The 14188-nt window shown below is 38.8% G+C and overlaps 1 long non-coding RNA gene across 1 annotated transcript in view; it reads right to left on the bottom strand.

Annotated features, from left to right (window-relative positions):
• Nucleotides 1-11318: 11318 nt before the first annotated feature.
• Nucleotides 11319-14188, bottom strand: part of LOC106313891 — a 9246-nt gene continuing 6376 nt past the window's right edge. Inside the window, exon 6 of the long non-coding RNA XR_001264512.1 lies at nt 11319-11445. This is a non-coding gene — a long non-coding RNA (uncharacterized LOC106313891). The remainder of the gene's footprint in view (nt 11446-14188) is intronic.

Below are 14188 nucleotides of genomic sequence, written 5' to 3'. Positions count from 1 at the left end.
CCCCCCCCCCCCCCCCTTTCCTCTCCTTTTTTTGTTTGGTTTCTCCGATCTGCCGCCGCGGGGTTCGTCGATTGCTCCGGTGTGTGTCGTCGATCGATCGAATGGCCTCACTCCCTTGGGAGAGATATTCGGAATCCGAAAAAGGAAAAGGGGTGATGAAAAATCAGGCTCCTTCGGAGAATCCATCAATCGGCCCGAAGTTATTGGCATCCACGATGAGAGCTCACCGGGACCCTATACGCAACGATGCGGTAAGTTTGAGCTCGCGCCAAGGCGTTTTGATCTCTGACGTCCAGGGGGATCTAGGGAAGACGGGAACGGTGTTTGCGCGAGCGATGATGGAGATCAAATTGCTTCGGGTGAGATGAGGAGCGATCCTATGGTCGCCACGAAGGGTGTCGGGGAACGCCCTAGCTCGACTGGGATCAACGGAAGAGGGTGTCGACGGCTGACCCCGTTTCGCCTCAGTGGTAGCGGATCGATCGAGCAGCTTTTGGATCTCCCTCGAGAGAATTCGCGTCCCTCGGTCGTCGCGGAGCAGGGTTGGGAAGATGTTTTACCGACTTTTTCCTCAGTGAAGAGTGTGTCGTCACTGTTAAGGAGATGTGAAGATTTCGGTGCGACTTTCATGACTCCTAGAGCGGACCAGCGCCCTTGGTCTTTTCCGATTGGCTTTTACTGCATTTATGAGTCTTTCTTCGAGAAAGATTCGAAGCTATGGTTTCCGATCCCTCGCCTGATTACTTCATACTGTTCACGTCGAGACATTGCTCTGACGCAGTTAATGGTTGGAGCCGTTAGAATTTCTGTGGCGCTGATGGTGGTGGCAGCGGAAATAGATGTTTCGTTGGCCGTCCGCGTTTTTGAAGAGTTAACGCAGACTCAGCCCAAGCCGAACGGCATCTGCGCGGTGCAGATGCGATCGGGTCTCCATCTTTTATCGGGCCATCCGTCGACGACCAAGGCTTGACAGCGCTCTTATTTCTATGTTAAGGCGGACAAAATTGCTTTTGAGGAACCTCCGGGCGATAACTCTCTATTTTTATGGAGCCATCGTATCGGTATATACTATATGTCGAGCGATTTCGGTTACCATTGATTCTGACCTTTTCTTTGGTTATTTTGCAGTTGTTCATCCCAACACCGTCGCATATCCGCAGCCTTTTTGGCTCGAATTTCTTAAGATCTTGGCTTTGAAGAAACATGAGTGGAAAAGTTTCGACGAGACAAAGATTCGCGACCAACGACGACGGATCGCCAAAGGTTGTGCTGTGTATTTAACTTTGTCATTACTTCCCTTTGGAAGAAGTTTGATCGTCATACCTCTTGGTGTTCGCACGTTGATCGTCTTTTTCCTCTTTTCAGCTGGCTGGGCGACGAACGTTCCTTGTGAAGAAACGAAAGGAAACAGATTGCCGCTTCCATTCATGGGCAAAGTTCCAAAGGCATACCCGAGTTACAGCGACATTCTTAGCGCCCAACTGGGCGGTGAAAGCTTCAGTTCCATGAACGCTTCGGAGGAAAACAATGGTAGGGTTGAGGATTCACCGAATGATGAAACAGGCGCTTTGTCGGACGGTGCTGCAGCGAAAGAGCCTGTTGACTGCTCTACTGATGATCGCTCGACCTAAAAATAAAGAAGAAGAAGAAAAAGAAGTCTTCTAAGGAGGCTATGGCTTGCCTTGAAGAAGGAAAAAATGAGCCTGACAAGGACCGCAGAGGAGCGAACCGTTCGGCTGAAGAGATAGGGGGAGAAAGCGAGGACAATCGGGTAGAGGGCCCGCAGGAGTTGACCAGGAAGAAAAGGAAGACGGTGGAAAAAGACGTTGTTGGTCGCTCAATCGAAGACGGCGAAGAGCTCGTCGTTTCTCCGCTTGTTGGTCGTCGCGCGCTTTGGGGTGGATTAGATCCTCCATCCGGGAAGCTTCTTGTTGCTACGTCGGAGCGTGTTGAATTCTTGTATGATCAAGATGGGCCGCTAGTAAACGACCAACCAGCATGTAGTAACTTGATGCGTCAGATCAGGGGGGGGATCCTCCCATGATCAAATTCAAGCGCTGAAATTGCTCTTGATGCTCTTCCTCGGGTCGTGCTGTTCGTTCGTTCTGGCTCCGCTTTGGAACGGTCAGTCTTGCATCGTTTGAGTTTTTCGCGATGATCCAGGATCTTCGAGTTGGGCTTAATTCGGAGATCAGTCGTCTCGATACAATCAGATTGATTGTTTAACCACAGCTCCCGTTTAAGTTCGTCTTGCCGGTGGAGTGGGTCCTTTCTCTTGGCGTCTAGGACGTGTCGAGCGTCTGAAACATTGAGCTTCCTTATGGAACGACTGATCCTAAGCGGTGTGCCATCGATTTCCATAATCGTGCTGTTGGTGGGTGTGAGGCTTTCGATCGTCTTCCCTGATTTTTGGTTGAGTGATTGACGTAGATCGTCCTCCGGCTTTGCCGTTGTGGATGGGGCAAGGGATGGCGTGGCTCGGATTTTGAAAATCTTTCGCCGAGCTTTCGGTTTTTCTTCGTCGGAGGTTGACTCCTCGTCATGATGTGATTGGTCGCCATCGTCTGCCGGAGGGGAGTCTTCTTCCTTTTTTCGTTGGACTTTTTCTTCTTGTCCTTGCTCTTGCTCCAACTTTTACTGTTTTTGGTTTCGGTGGTTCAACCTCAGTGCGACTGTCGTTGGTGGAGGCGAGCCATGCCTCGTAGAGGTGTCTGCATTCTTTGGTGTCATGACCTCTCATATCATGGTACTTGCAGAACTTGTTCTGGTCGTATGAGTTCTTAGAGTTGGCGGATGCGGGCTTGCGGGACTGCTGCGTTTTTTCTTTCGGTATCGCGTTCCCATACGTTCCACCCTGGATCACGTACCGCAGCAACTACACCAGATTGATCATCCTCGGAGATCGCATAGATGTGTCCTTTCTTTTTGTAAGGGACGTGCTGTCGTGGCTCTTGGGCGTCTGATGTCTTCGATGCCGTCGGCTTTAGAGCCTGCTGCTTGGCGTTGTAAGCTCGCTTGTCTTCATCCATCTTGATAAAGTTCTTTGAATCATGCAGAGCGTCTTCGATGGTTATAGTTGGGTTAATCCTGAGGTAGTCTCGAAACATGGAGTTAATCCAAAGCGTGTTGGTCAAGGCTTCGACGGTGGTGTGATCCGGGGTAGGTACCTTTGATAGTACTAGCTTGAATTTTTCCATAAAGTCCTTGGGACTTTCGTTTTGCGACTGGGATAGTTTCCGTAGGTCGGCCATGGATGTTCCTTGACGGGACCACATGATGTAGTTTTTGAGGAAAGAGGCGAACAGGTCGTCGAAGCTATCGATCGAACCCTCTTTTAAATGTGAAAACCAACTTAGGGCCGGTCCAGAGAGGCTCTCGACAAAGAGTTGGCAGAGGCATGCGTCTCTCTCTTCGTCGGAGAAGTGATTTCGACCCATAGCTATGTTGAAAGCGGTCATGTGATCGGTCGGATCCGAATCCCCCTTGTATGGAAGGATACAGAGTTTTATCCGCTGGGTGAAAGGGTTTCGCCGGGTGGTGGTGAGAACGCGTTCGATCTCTGGTGTGGAAGCCTTGACATGATGTATCTTAGAGTGTATGTCCCGCAGTGAGAGTTGCAGATCGGCGATCTGGTGGCTAGTCATAGAGTTTGAGCCGTTAGTCGTTTGTGCAGTCTCGCCGTTCGTAGGGTTTGCTTCGTCTGTTGGTTGTTCGACTCCAAGGTTAGGGTTTGTGGTTGCGAACAACCTTCTTCTTGCCGTTTCCGCTCTGTCGTTTTCGCCATCTAGGGTTCCGAGAGCGGCGGCGAGTGCGGCCAGACGGTCGCTCGTAGCTTTGTTGGTTTCTTCTTGTTGAATGAAACGTGCCATGATGGCCTGCAGCATCTCGGGAATGGATGGGTTCGGAGCGACCGGAGCATCGGGAATCGGCGTAACAGAGGCCGACGGTCTGTTACTGTCAGCGGATGTTTCGTCGGGACTCATACTGAATTCGTGACCGTTACTCTATAAGGCCCCACGGTGGGCGCCAAATGTTGAATACGAGTTTGGTAGATCGAATGATAACAAAATGAACTCGGTCTTGTGGGTCTTACAAAGACGTTTTATTCACAATATGAGATAAACGAATGAGATTACAAAGAGATTAAGGGAAGAAGGAAAAGGTCGGAGCTTTGTTGAAAGACTCCGATGGAAACACTAAGGAGAACGATTGGTCGTAAACCCTAGATCTTGCCGTCAGTGTCTTAGTGTCTGTTTGCGGATCCCCCTCTCTTTCCACTTCGACGCCCTTTTATAGCTTCCGTTTGTTTATCTTTCGTTTGCCCTAGGACTGAGTTCACCCTAGAGGCCCAGGCCTGATCCTATGCTTGATGGGCCTTCGGGCTAAACGGGGGTCTACCGAGCCGAGGCTTCTCCAAGTCATTCAGTTGACTATATTCATGGGTCGATCGATCGATCAGTTGACTGATTCTGCTTGAGCTTTTATCGCTAATGGGCCGAATCCCGTTATTCGATGGGCCTTGTGGAGGAGTGCTAGATTCTCCTCCAACACCAGATACCTAGAGGAATGTGGTATTGTGCCTCAATACACCATGCCAGGGACGCCTAGCATGAATGGTGTGTCTGAGAGAAGGAATCACACTCTTAAGGACATGGTGAGGAGTATGACTTGTCATTCCTCCTTGCCTGAATCACTCTGGGGAGAGGCACTAAAGACTGCAGCATACATTCTTAATAGGGTACCAACTAAAGCAACTGCTAAAACCCCTTATGAGCTTTGGACTGGTCGAAAGCCTAGTCTGAAGCACCTTCATATATGGGTATGTCCAACTGAGGCAAGGCCTTATAAGCCGAATGAAAAGAAACTGGACTCAAGAACAGTTAGCAGTTACTTTATTGGTTATTCGGAGCGCTCAACGGGGTATAAGTTTTACGATCCCACTGCTAAGAATATTTTTGAGATGGGTATAACTACGTTCTTTGAGGATATTGATTTTGGGGGAGAGAAATAAGGTTAAGGATATCACCTTTGAGGAAGAATCAGCTCCGGTACCCATACCGATTCGTATAGTTTCTTCTGATGAAGTAAATTTGGATCCTCAGGTTGATAATAATGTCGTCCCTCCAACTCAGGTTGTCGATGATATCGTATAAGAAGGTCAAAATCAAAATCATCAAGAACCAGTGCAACAAGATCAAGTTACTCTTAGGCGATCCACCCGAGTTAAGAGAAATGTTATTCCGGATGATTATATAGTATTTCTAATGGAACATGAGGAAAATCAAACTCTTTTGGAAGATGATCCAATCACCTTCCTTCAGGCTATGAGTTGTTCCATGTCGGATATGTGGCTCGAAACAGCAAAAGAAGAGTATCAGTCAATGCTAGATAATGAGGTTTGGAAGATCGTTAAATTACCAGAAGGAGAGAAACCCATTGGTTGCAAATGGATATTTAAAACCAAGCGGGATTCGAATGGTAATGTGATACGATATAAGGCTCGTCTAGTGGCTAAAGGATATACTCAGAAAGAGGGGATTGACTATAAAGAAACCTTCTCTCCGGTATCTTCGAAGGATTCTTTTAGGACAATCATGGCCCTTCTTTAAGGCAAAATGTTATGGTTGTACCATATAAATCGTTTCTCAATGGAGACATTGAAGAAACGATTTATATGGTACAACCATAAAATTTTGCCTTAGGTGATGCAAAAGATATGGTTTGTAAATTAAAGAAATCCATCTATGGGCTAAAACAAGCTTCCCGCCAATGGAACCACAAGTTTCATAAGGTTATCACCTCCTTTGGTTTTGAGGTGAATTTGGTTGATGATTGTGTGTATCAAAATTTCAGTGGAAGTAAATGTATTTTCCTGGTTTTATATGTCGATGACATACTTCTGGCCACTAACGATATTAGCATGCTGGTTGAAACCAAGAGATTTCTTAAGGGAAATTTTGAGATGAAAGATCTTGGTGAGGCATCTTTTGTATTAGGGATCGAGATTCATCGAGATCGATCTCGAGGAATTCTTGGATTGTCACAAAAGAGCTATATCGATAAAGTTCTGAAAATATTTGGCATGTATGATTTCAAACCAGGAGATACCCCAATCGCTAAGGGAGACAAATTTTGTCTCGAACAATGCCCTAAAGGAAAACTAGAAATTCAGGAGATGCAGAAGATCCCTTATGCATCGGCAGTAGGGAGTCTTATGTATGCTCAAGTTTGTACGCGTCCGGATATTGCGTACATTGTTGGAGTGTTAGGCAGATACTTAAGTAATTCGGACATGGACCACTGGAAAGTAGCCAAAAGGGTCATGCGATACTTGCAGAGAACAAAAGGCCATATGCTCACATATCAGAGATCAGATAATTTGGAGATCATTGGGTATTTTGACTCTGATTTTGCGGGATGCCAAGATAGTAGAAAGTCTACATTAGGTTATGTTTTTCTGTTGGCCGGTGGGGCGATCTCATGGCGTAGTGCTAAGCAATCACACGTAACATCGTCCACAATGGCGGCAGAACTGGTAGCAGTCTACGAGGCATCAACTGAGGGAATTTGGCTGAGAAATTTTGTCACAGGCCTAAGGATTCTTGAAGGAATTGAAAGACCACTCAAGTTGTATTGTGACAATAAGGCAGCCGTTCTGTATTCCAACAACAGTAGGAGTTCGGTAAAGTCTAAATTTGTAGACATCAAGTACCGAGTTGTTAAGGAATGGGTACAAAGTTGAAAGTTTACCATAGAACACTTAGAGACAAACTGTATGATTGCTGATCCTCTAACAAAAGGCATTGTACCTAGGGTTTTTCATGAGCGTACTGCTCTTATGGGTATTTCGGTGTTTGAGGATCATTTGGTTTAGTGGGAGTTTGTCATTTGTTTTATGTTCTATGTTTTGGTTGTGTTATGCACATTTTTCTGATCAGAAATAAAGTTTAAAGTCTTTGGCATACGCTTTGTACCATAAGGTTAAATTGATCTCATTAAAGTAGGACCAGTTGAAAATCGACATGTACAGACCACACTCCATGTGATTTTCATGCCACATGTTTTATAATTGATCTATGTCATTTGGTTGGACTGATGCATGTGATTGTGGAAGGTTTAGTTATGAAAGAATGTAACAAAAGCTGCCATGGTCCTATGTTGGTATAACTAATGGACGAGATTGTTTATGCTCTCGGGATTAATAGCATAAAGAGTGCTCATACAGTCTATCGCATTCTAAGGCACATATATGACCCAATGGGAGATTGTAAGATCATATGGTGGGGTCACATATGTTAAGGAATAAATGTGATAGGGCCATTAATCAATTAGCCTATTTAAGTGGTCAGTATTGTGAATAAAGTAAAGGCTTGGGCATAATTGTTATGAAATATTTATATGTGGATACCTTAAATAATTTCTAGTTTAATGAAGGGCTGAAATAGAAATTAATTTTCTATATAAAGAGAGTTATGGTTCGCAAGGTAACCCTAGCCGAAAATACAAAATCTCTCTATATCCCATTAATAGAGAACTAAAGTCGCATAAGGTTTGCTTTGGAAGATCCATTCCCTAATTTCAGATCCTTAAGCAATGGATACATCAGGTACGCTTCCGCTTATGTCTATTCAATCAGAGAATCATACAGTTAAATGATTCATATTGATGAATCATAAAGAATTTATCTAACAAGAAGAAGCCTGATGGCGGAGGAGGCATAAGAAGCCTGACGGCGGAGAAGGCGTGGCGAGCATATCAGTTCGTCGCTTCAGCGGTAACACTGGTGGCTCTACAAACAGACTGAGTCATCTCTTAACCCATGGCATCCAGAGCAAGTGGAGGTGTAAAAGCTGATGGAGGTGTCGGTGGAGAAGCCGGTGGAGAAGCCGGTGGCGGAGCCGATGGTGGAGCGGTGGAGGCGTTGATTCCATATAATATATATGTATGTAATTTTCTGTAAATATATGTAATTATGTATATATACATAATTTGTGTGTTTTGAATTAAATTAATAAAAAATCTATTTTATTTGTGTTTATTTTTTTTAAATATTTTTTGTAGATAGTCACGTAAAGCCACAATAAAAAACGTGACTGAGTAAATATGATTGCTTTTATGACTTAATGTGACAATTATAGTCATGAATGAAACTGTGTCCAAAACGTGACTAAAATAGTCACGAATTATCCCGGTCAATTTTGATCACGATCGTAGACACATTTTTTTCGTGTCTATGATGTCTTATAGTCACGAAAAAAGGGTCTCAGTCACGAAAATTACCGTGTCTATATCAAAGTTTCCTACTAGTGACTACAAGAGAAAGAGGCTATTGTTACGCTCTTTTAAGACTAAAAATTTCCGTCACATATTTATGACGTAACGGATACTATTTTGTGACTGATCTTTTATGTCAAAAGAGTAGTTATTTCATTATTATATTACCGGCTTTGTCGTAACTCGTAACTAATTTTTGTCACATAAAATGACGAATATGATTGGTAAACATGAGAGGAATTGAGAGTAAATTAAATGATGGAAGTGGGAGTAAATGTATTAGCGTGAGAGAAAAAGATAATATAAATAAAAATAAAAATGAAAAAAAGTTTGTTTTATGATGTATTCTCACTGAGATAACATAGTGGTACAAAAAAAAAAACAAAGTGGTACATTTACCTTTATTTAAACAGTATTCAGAGAAAAAGTGATAAAATTTGTTTCCACCTGACTGACGAATTATCAGCAGAACTTAGAGTAAAATATTTTTTCACTAAAAATTTATCGCCACTAGTGCAATTCAATCACACCCGACATAAAAAAGACGAAAATAAACGAAGCAAAACTTGTGACGTAATTGTGCTATGTGACCAAATCTTGCGTCTCCATTGTCCATAGAGAAACAAAATGTTCGTGATCAGGCCCGTCTCTTGCCCTGTGCTGGAGGTGCATTTGCACAAGTCCCATTTCATTTTTTGTCTGTTTTCGTCTAGGCTTAGGGTCCTCATTTAAAAAAAATAATTGTATGAAAAAATGAGTCTAAATTTTTTGTAGTATAGGGTCCAATTTATGTTCGGGCCCAATTTATGTTTCCGAAAAATGAAGTAATGAACAAAAAATAAAAGCATTACTCTACAAATGGAATAATCTTTTATTTTTGTTTATTATTCAATTTTCCACTCTATTTTAAAGTAAAACTAGCTTTTGATCCGCGCGGATGTCATTTTTTATAAAAATGAATAGTTAAAATCTTTTAATACTATATATATAATATATTTACTATATTACATATATGTTTTAGAGTATCCCTATTTTTTTATGTTTTTTATATTTTAAAACGACCTCAACTAGTTTGTGAATGTTTAGCTACTGATTTTTTTTCTTAATGAGATTGTTTTTTTCTACAACTCTGCGTGTTTAAAACTATTTATGTATGATTTAAAATAATACTATTTGTTGGTGTATGTTTTGATAGATTAGATTTATGTATAAATTTGTTGCAAAATTAGGTAGTTTGTATATGTTTAAATGTGATTTGATTATAATAATACATAAATAATATTAGGAATTGCTTTGATAATTAGTCCGTCCAAGAAAATAGAAATTGTCAAGCAAATCGGACCTCATATAATTTAAAGGCCCAAGCCCAATTTTTCCAGAAAAAAAAACGGAAGAAGCTTACTCACTTTTCTCGTTCGAGAAACTTTTCATTTTCTTATCTCTTTGTCTTCACCGGATACCGTGCTCAGGGATCTGATTTATGTCATGTGATCTAAGTGTTTTGCTATGTTTACACTATAATTAATCAGATGACTATTGCATCCTACAATCAGTTTTGACATAAAGGTTTGATTTTTTATTTAGGTTAACTTGAGTTTCTTCGATTAGTTTCTTCTGAATATATTGTTTCTTTTGCTTTTTTTTTCTTGTAGATTGTCTGAAGTTTCGAATACAAAGACATGAGATTATCTGAGCAAGTCCGATATAGATACTATCACGGAAAGAAACATCATGCATGTCTCAGATCAGTAACGAATCCGTTAAAACTTTTCAGTTTTTGGTTTTCTTCTGCTGACTGTTTTTTAATCTCTTTAGTTTACCTGTAACTAGTTCCAGGACAGGGTCTGAATTTTAGATAGATATATATTCTTCTTACACAAAGTAAGAAGAATGTAAGAAGAAACCGAAGAATAGATGGATAAAATACTGTTGATAACTTGTGTGATGATATGTTATTGATAGCCAGTGTTTATAAATCATGTTAAATTGAGTTCGTTTTTTTCTTGCTCTTGTTTGTGTAGTTTGGCATCTTATGTGGTTAAAACAGATGGTCATAATATTTTATCGAAACAATTAGTTGGAATCAATATTTTGGTTCATCTTTTATACCTCATAAACTGATATTAGACTTTTTTGAATGTTTGACATGCTACTGGACATTGTGAGAACACATTCCAGGAATCCAGCTGCAAATGAGGACAACAACCTTCCCAAAATACATCAACAGAACACGGTTAGTAATTATTTACTATACTTATTAATTCATAAGATGAAACAATGTAGGACCATCTAAAATTAGTTATAAGATAGAAAGAGCCCTGCCTTAATTATATAAGTTTGGTTTTAGCTTGTCAGAATGATGTACTTCTGGGTTTATGTTAATGATAGTTTTATATAAAATTAAAATTTAAAAACATAGCTTCAAGTGACCAAAGATAATTGAATATATTTGTCAAAAACAAAAGACATGTTTACCCCTATTTAGCTATTTCAAACTTATTGATTCTTTTCTACTATTATGTAAGGATTAAACAAAATTAACACATATTAATTCGAAAGCATACAACCTCACTCACACCACATCTATTTTTTCATGCGGTTGACCTGTGGTAATCATTTCCTCGCACAGATCATTTTGTAAAGCAAACAACACTAACACATATTAGTTCCAAAGCAAATCTGACACTACCAATAAGAGCTAAAACTACCAATAAGAGCTAAAATGTATTTTCTTCATGCCCAAACATCTTAACAACCATAAACATTATTATACATTTTTTCAAATCCTAACATAAAACACATGCAAAGAAAATATACAATAATATAGACATATACATCATACGTAAATTATATCCCGCCCGCAGGGCGGGCCGATCCTAGATAGATAAAATATTGTTGATAACTTGTGTGATGATATGTTATTGATAGCCAGTGTTTATAAATCATGTTAAATTGAGTTCGTTTTTTTCTTGCTCTGGTTTGTGTAGTTTGGCATCTTATGTGGTTAAAACAGATGGCATAAAATTTTATAGAAACAATTAGTTGGAATCAATATTTTTGTTCATCTTTTATACCTCATAAACTGATATTAGACTTTTTTGAATGTTTGACATGCTACTGGACGTTGTGAGAACACGTTCCAGGAATCCAGCTGCAAATGAGGACAACAACCTTGCCAAAATACATCAACAGAACACGGTTAGTAATTATTTACTATACTTATTAATTCATAATGAAACAATGTAGGACCATCTAAAACTAGTTATAAGATAGAAAGAACCCTGCCTTAATTATATAAGTTTGGTTTTAGCTTGTCAGGGTGATGTACTTCTGGGTTTATGTTAATGATAGTTTTATATAAATTTAAAATTTAAAAACATAGCTTCAAGTGACCAAAGATAATTGAATATATTTGTCAAAAACAAAAGACAAAGAACATTATTTAAATGAATTTTGATTAAAAAAAAACAATTTTGGTTCCTCCAAATTTAACAAATCTTTTTAAAGCACATGAACTGGCTAGCATTCTTCCACCAACGCTATTTAGTTTGTTCCAAACTTGCAAAGAGCAATTATAAGTTCCTACAGTTTGATTCTTAGTCTTTATACGACACGCATAAACAGTTAAACCAAAACAATAATTATCATTTCCACTGAAAAGATATGCAAGTTAGTATCAGGAATAAATATTAGGATGTAATCTATAAAACAGAGTTTGAGAGAAATAACTGTGTGTCAATCATACGGAAATGTTAACATCACTTAAGTCTGAACCTGTCATAACAGTTTATGGGATTGTCATCTTGTATTGACATTTGGTTGTTTGACATTGTCCACCAGCAGCAGAAATGGAAACGTTTAGATTGGTAGACCTGGCCATTCTCCTATAGGTAGGCCTCGTTGAACTTTGTGCATGTGACTTCTTTTGCAAGAAACATGGATCTTATTACCCTATAGTTAGTGAAAAGGGTTATATTAGATAATGGTTGACAAGTAGTGAATTGAAGTTTAGATTACGTTTACAAAGAAAACATACCAATTGATCGGTTAAAACCATCTCGAAGGAATCACCTCCAAAAGATGTGTTTTACTTTCATGAATGCAAGCATTTAATTTGAACTCGCCATGAGTTTTTGAAAGGTATGAGTTAATTTAGAGGAGTAAAAGTAGTAATCTTAGAGATTTTTTTTAGCTAAAATGATATGGTTTTCACACAGTAGGGATGATGTATATGGAGTTTGGTTCGGAATGGGTAGGTTAAACAGGATATTCTAACAAAATATTTTGTAGTTGTGATTAGAAGGAATAGAAAAGTGAATATACGTTTTTGAATTAATTAATTTTCTTTCCTTTAATATTTAATCATCATGATTTATAGAATATTCGCTTTTAAAGATTAGTGACACGTGATATGCAAGTTCTTGAAACAGAATAATAAGATTTTTTTTTTGTTCAAAAGAATAATAAGATTATGTTAGCCGAGTGATATTGTACTAGTTAAGCGTAAAAATAGGTAAATTCCCTTTCTGATTTAGTGCACCAATATATTCTAAAGATACTAACTGTAATATCTATAAATACAAATATTATCTATAGCGATTTAACATACTTATGTTTTGTCGGTTTTGCAGGAAGTTGGTTATGTACTTTCACCGGTTTATGTCTTTCAATTTAAGTTCAGTGGTTTTATTATTATGCTGAACAACAGTGCACAAGATCAGTGGCATTCTATTGTAATTTTTTAGGAAAATTTAGGGTTAAGTACTATTTGTACTTCTGTTTTAATAGATTAGATATGGAGTGAGAATGAAGATGCCTTTCGAAACAACACAACTTTTTGATTTATCTCACCTTCGATGGTTCTTGAAAAAGAAGAAAAAACCTATTTTTTAATTTGAGGATGAATTGTGATTGTTCCTACCCATTGATAAATGAGGTCTTTAAGTATTTTGTGTCCTTTCTGTGAATAAATGAAATGATGTGTTTCAATTTAACAGCTTTCCATTCAGAAAAGACGACTTTGTTTACAGAAGGTTAAAAGCATTAAAGATTTAATAGTTGAGAGTTTTAAAATATAAAGTTTTAGTTTAGGGGTTTCCATCAGATTTAAAAATTGTTGGGGATTTAAATCATAAAATATTTATTGATTGTAAGCATCTCGTATCGTTTCTGTGATTATATAAAACGCAGCGTTTCAATTTAACGGATCTCTGTTAAAAAAAAATGATTTTGTTAACGGAGGGTTAACGAGATTAACGGTTTAATAGTTGAGGTTTTATAAAAATAATAAAATCGGTTGAAGATCGTCCATCCGATCTGAAAATAGTTGGGGGTTACATCACTAAAACCCCTATTTAATAGACCGTAAAATCTACATTGCTTAGAACTATGTTGTTACAACCTTATGTTTATTTTCTACGTGTTCAAGTGATGTGGAAAGTGTCACCAGCAAAATATGCATTATATCTAATTAACTAGGATAAGACCCGCGCCTTGCGCGGAATTAAGTTATTATTTTTATTATATTTTGGAGAATGAGACAATAGTTTGGCTTCATTTGGATTAGGGGTGTTCAATCCAGATATCGGGTTGGTTTCGATTCGGTTCGGTTTTTTCGGTATTTTGGTTAGTAAAATATAACTACTATTCTAAATCCATATTTACTTTGACTTTAGTCTCTCACATACTTTTGAAAGATTTCAACTTGACAACTAAATTGATCAGCCAATCTTGTTGCTTTAAATCATTAGTATATATATATTATTTAGTTTGAATATTTATTAAATAAAAATTCATATGCGTTATATTTTATGATCATTTGTAACTTATTATAACAAAAAAAATAATCTATTGATCACAAAATTTTCAGAGTGAGAATCTTCAAATTTCTAATAATATATAGACGTTTTGAAAA

The sequence above is a fragment of the Brassica oleracea genome, chromosome C9 (assembly GCF_000695525.1).
Source record: "Brassica oleracea var. oleracea cultivar TO1000 chromosome C9, BOL, whole genome shotgun sequence".
Taxonomy (NCBI): Eukaryota; Viridiplantae; Streptophyta; class Magnoliopsida; order Brassicales; family Brassicaceae; genus Brassica; species Brassica oleracea.
The sequence above is the reverse complement of the archived record's forward strand: the minus strand, read 5'-3'. Positions and strand labels throughout refer to the sequence as shown.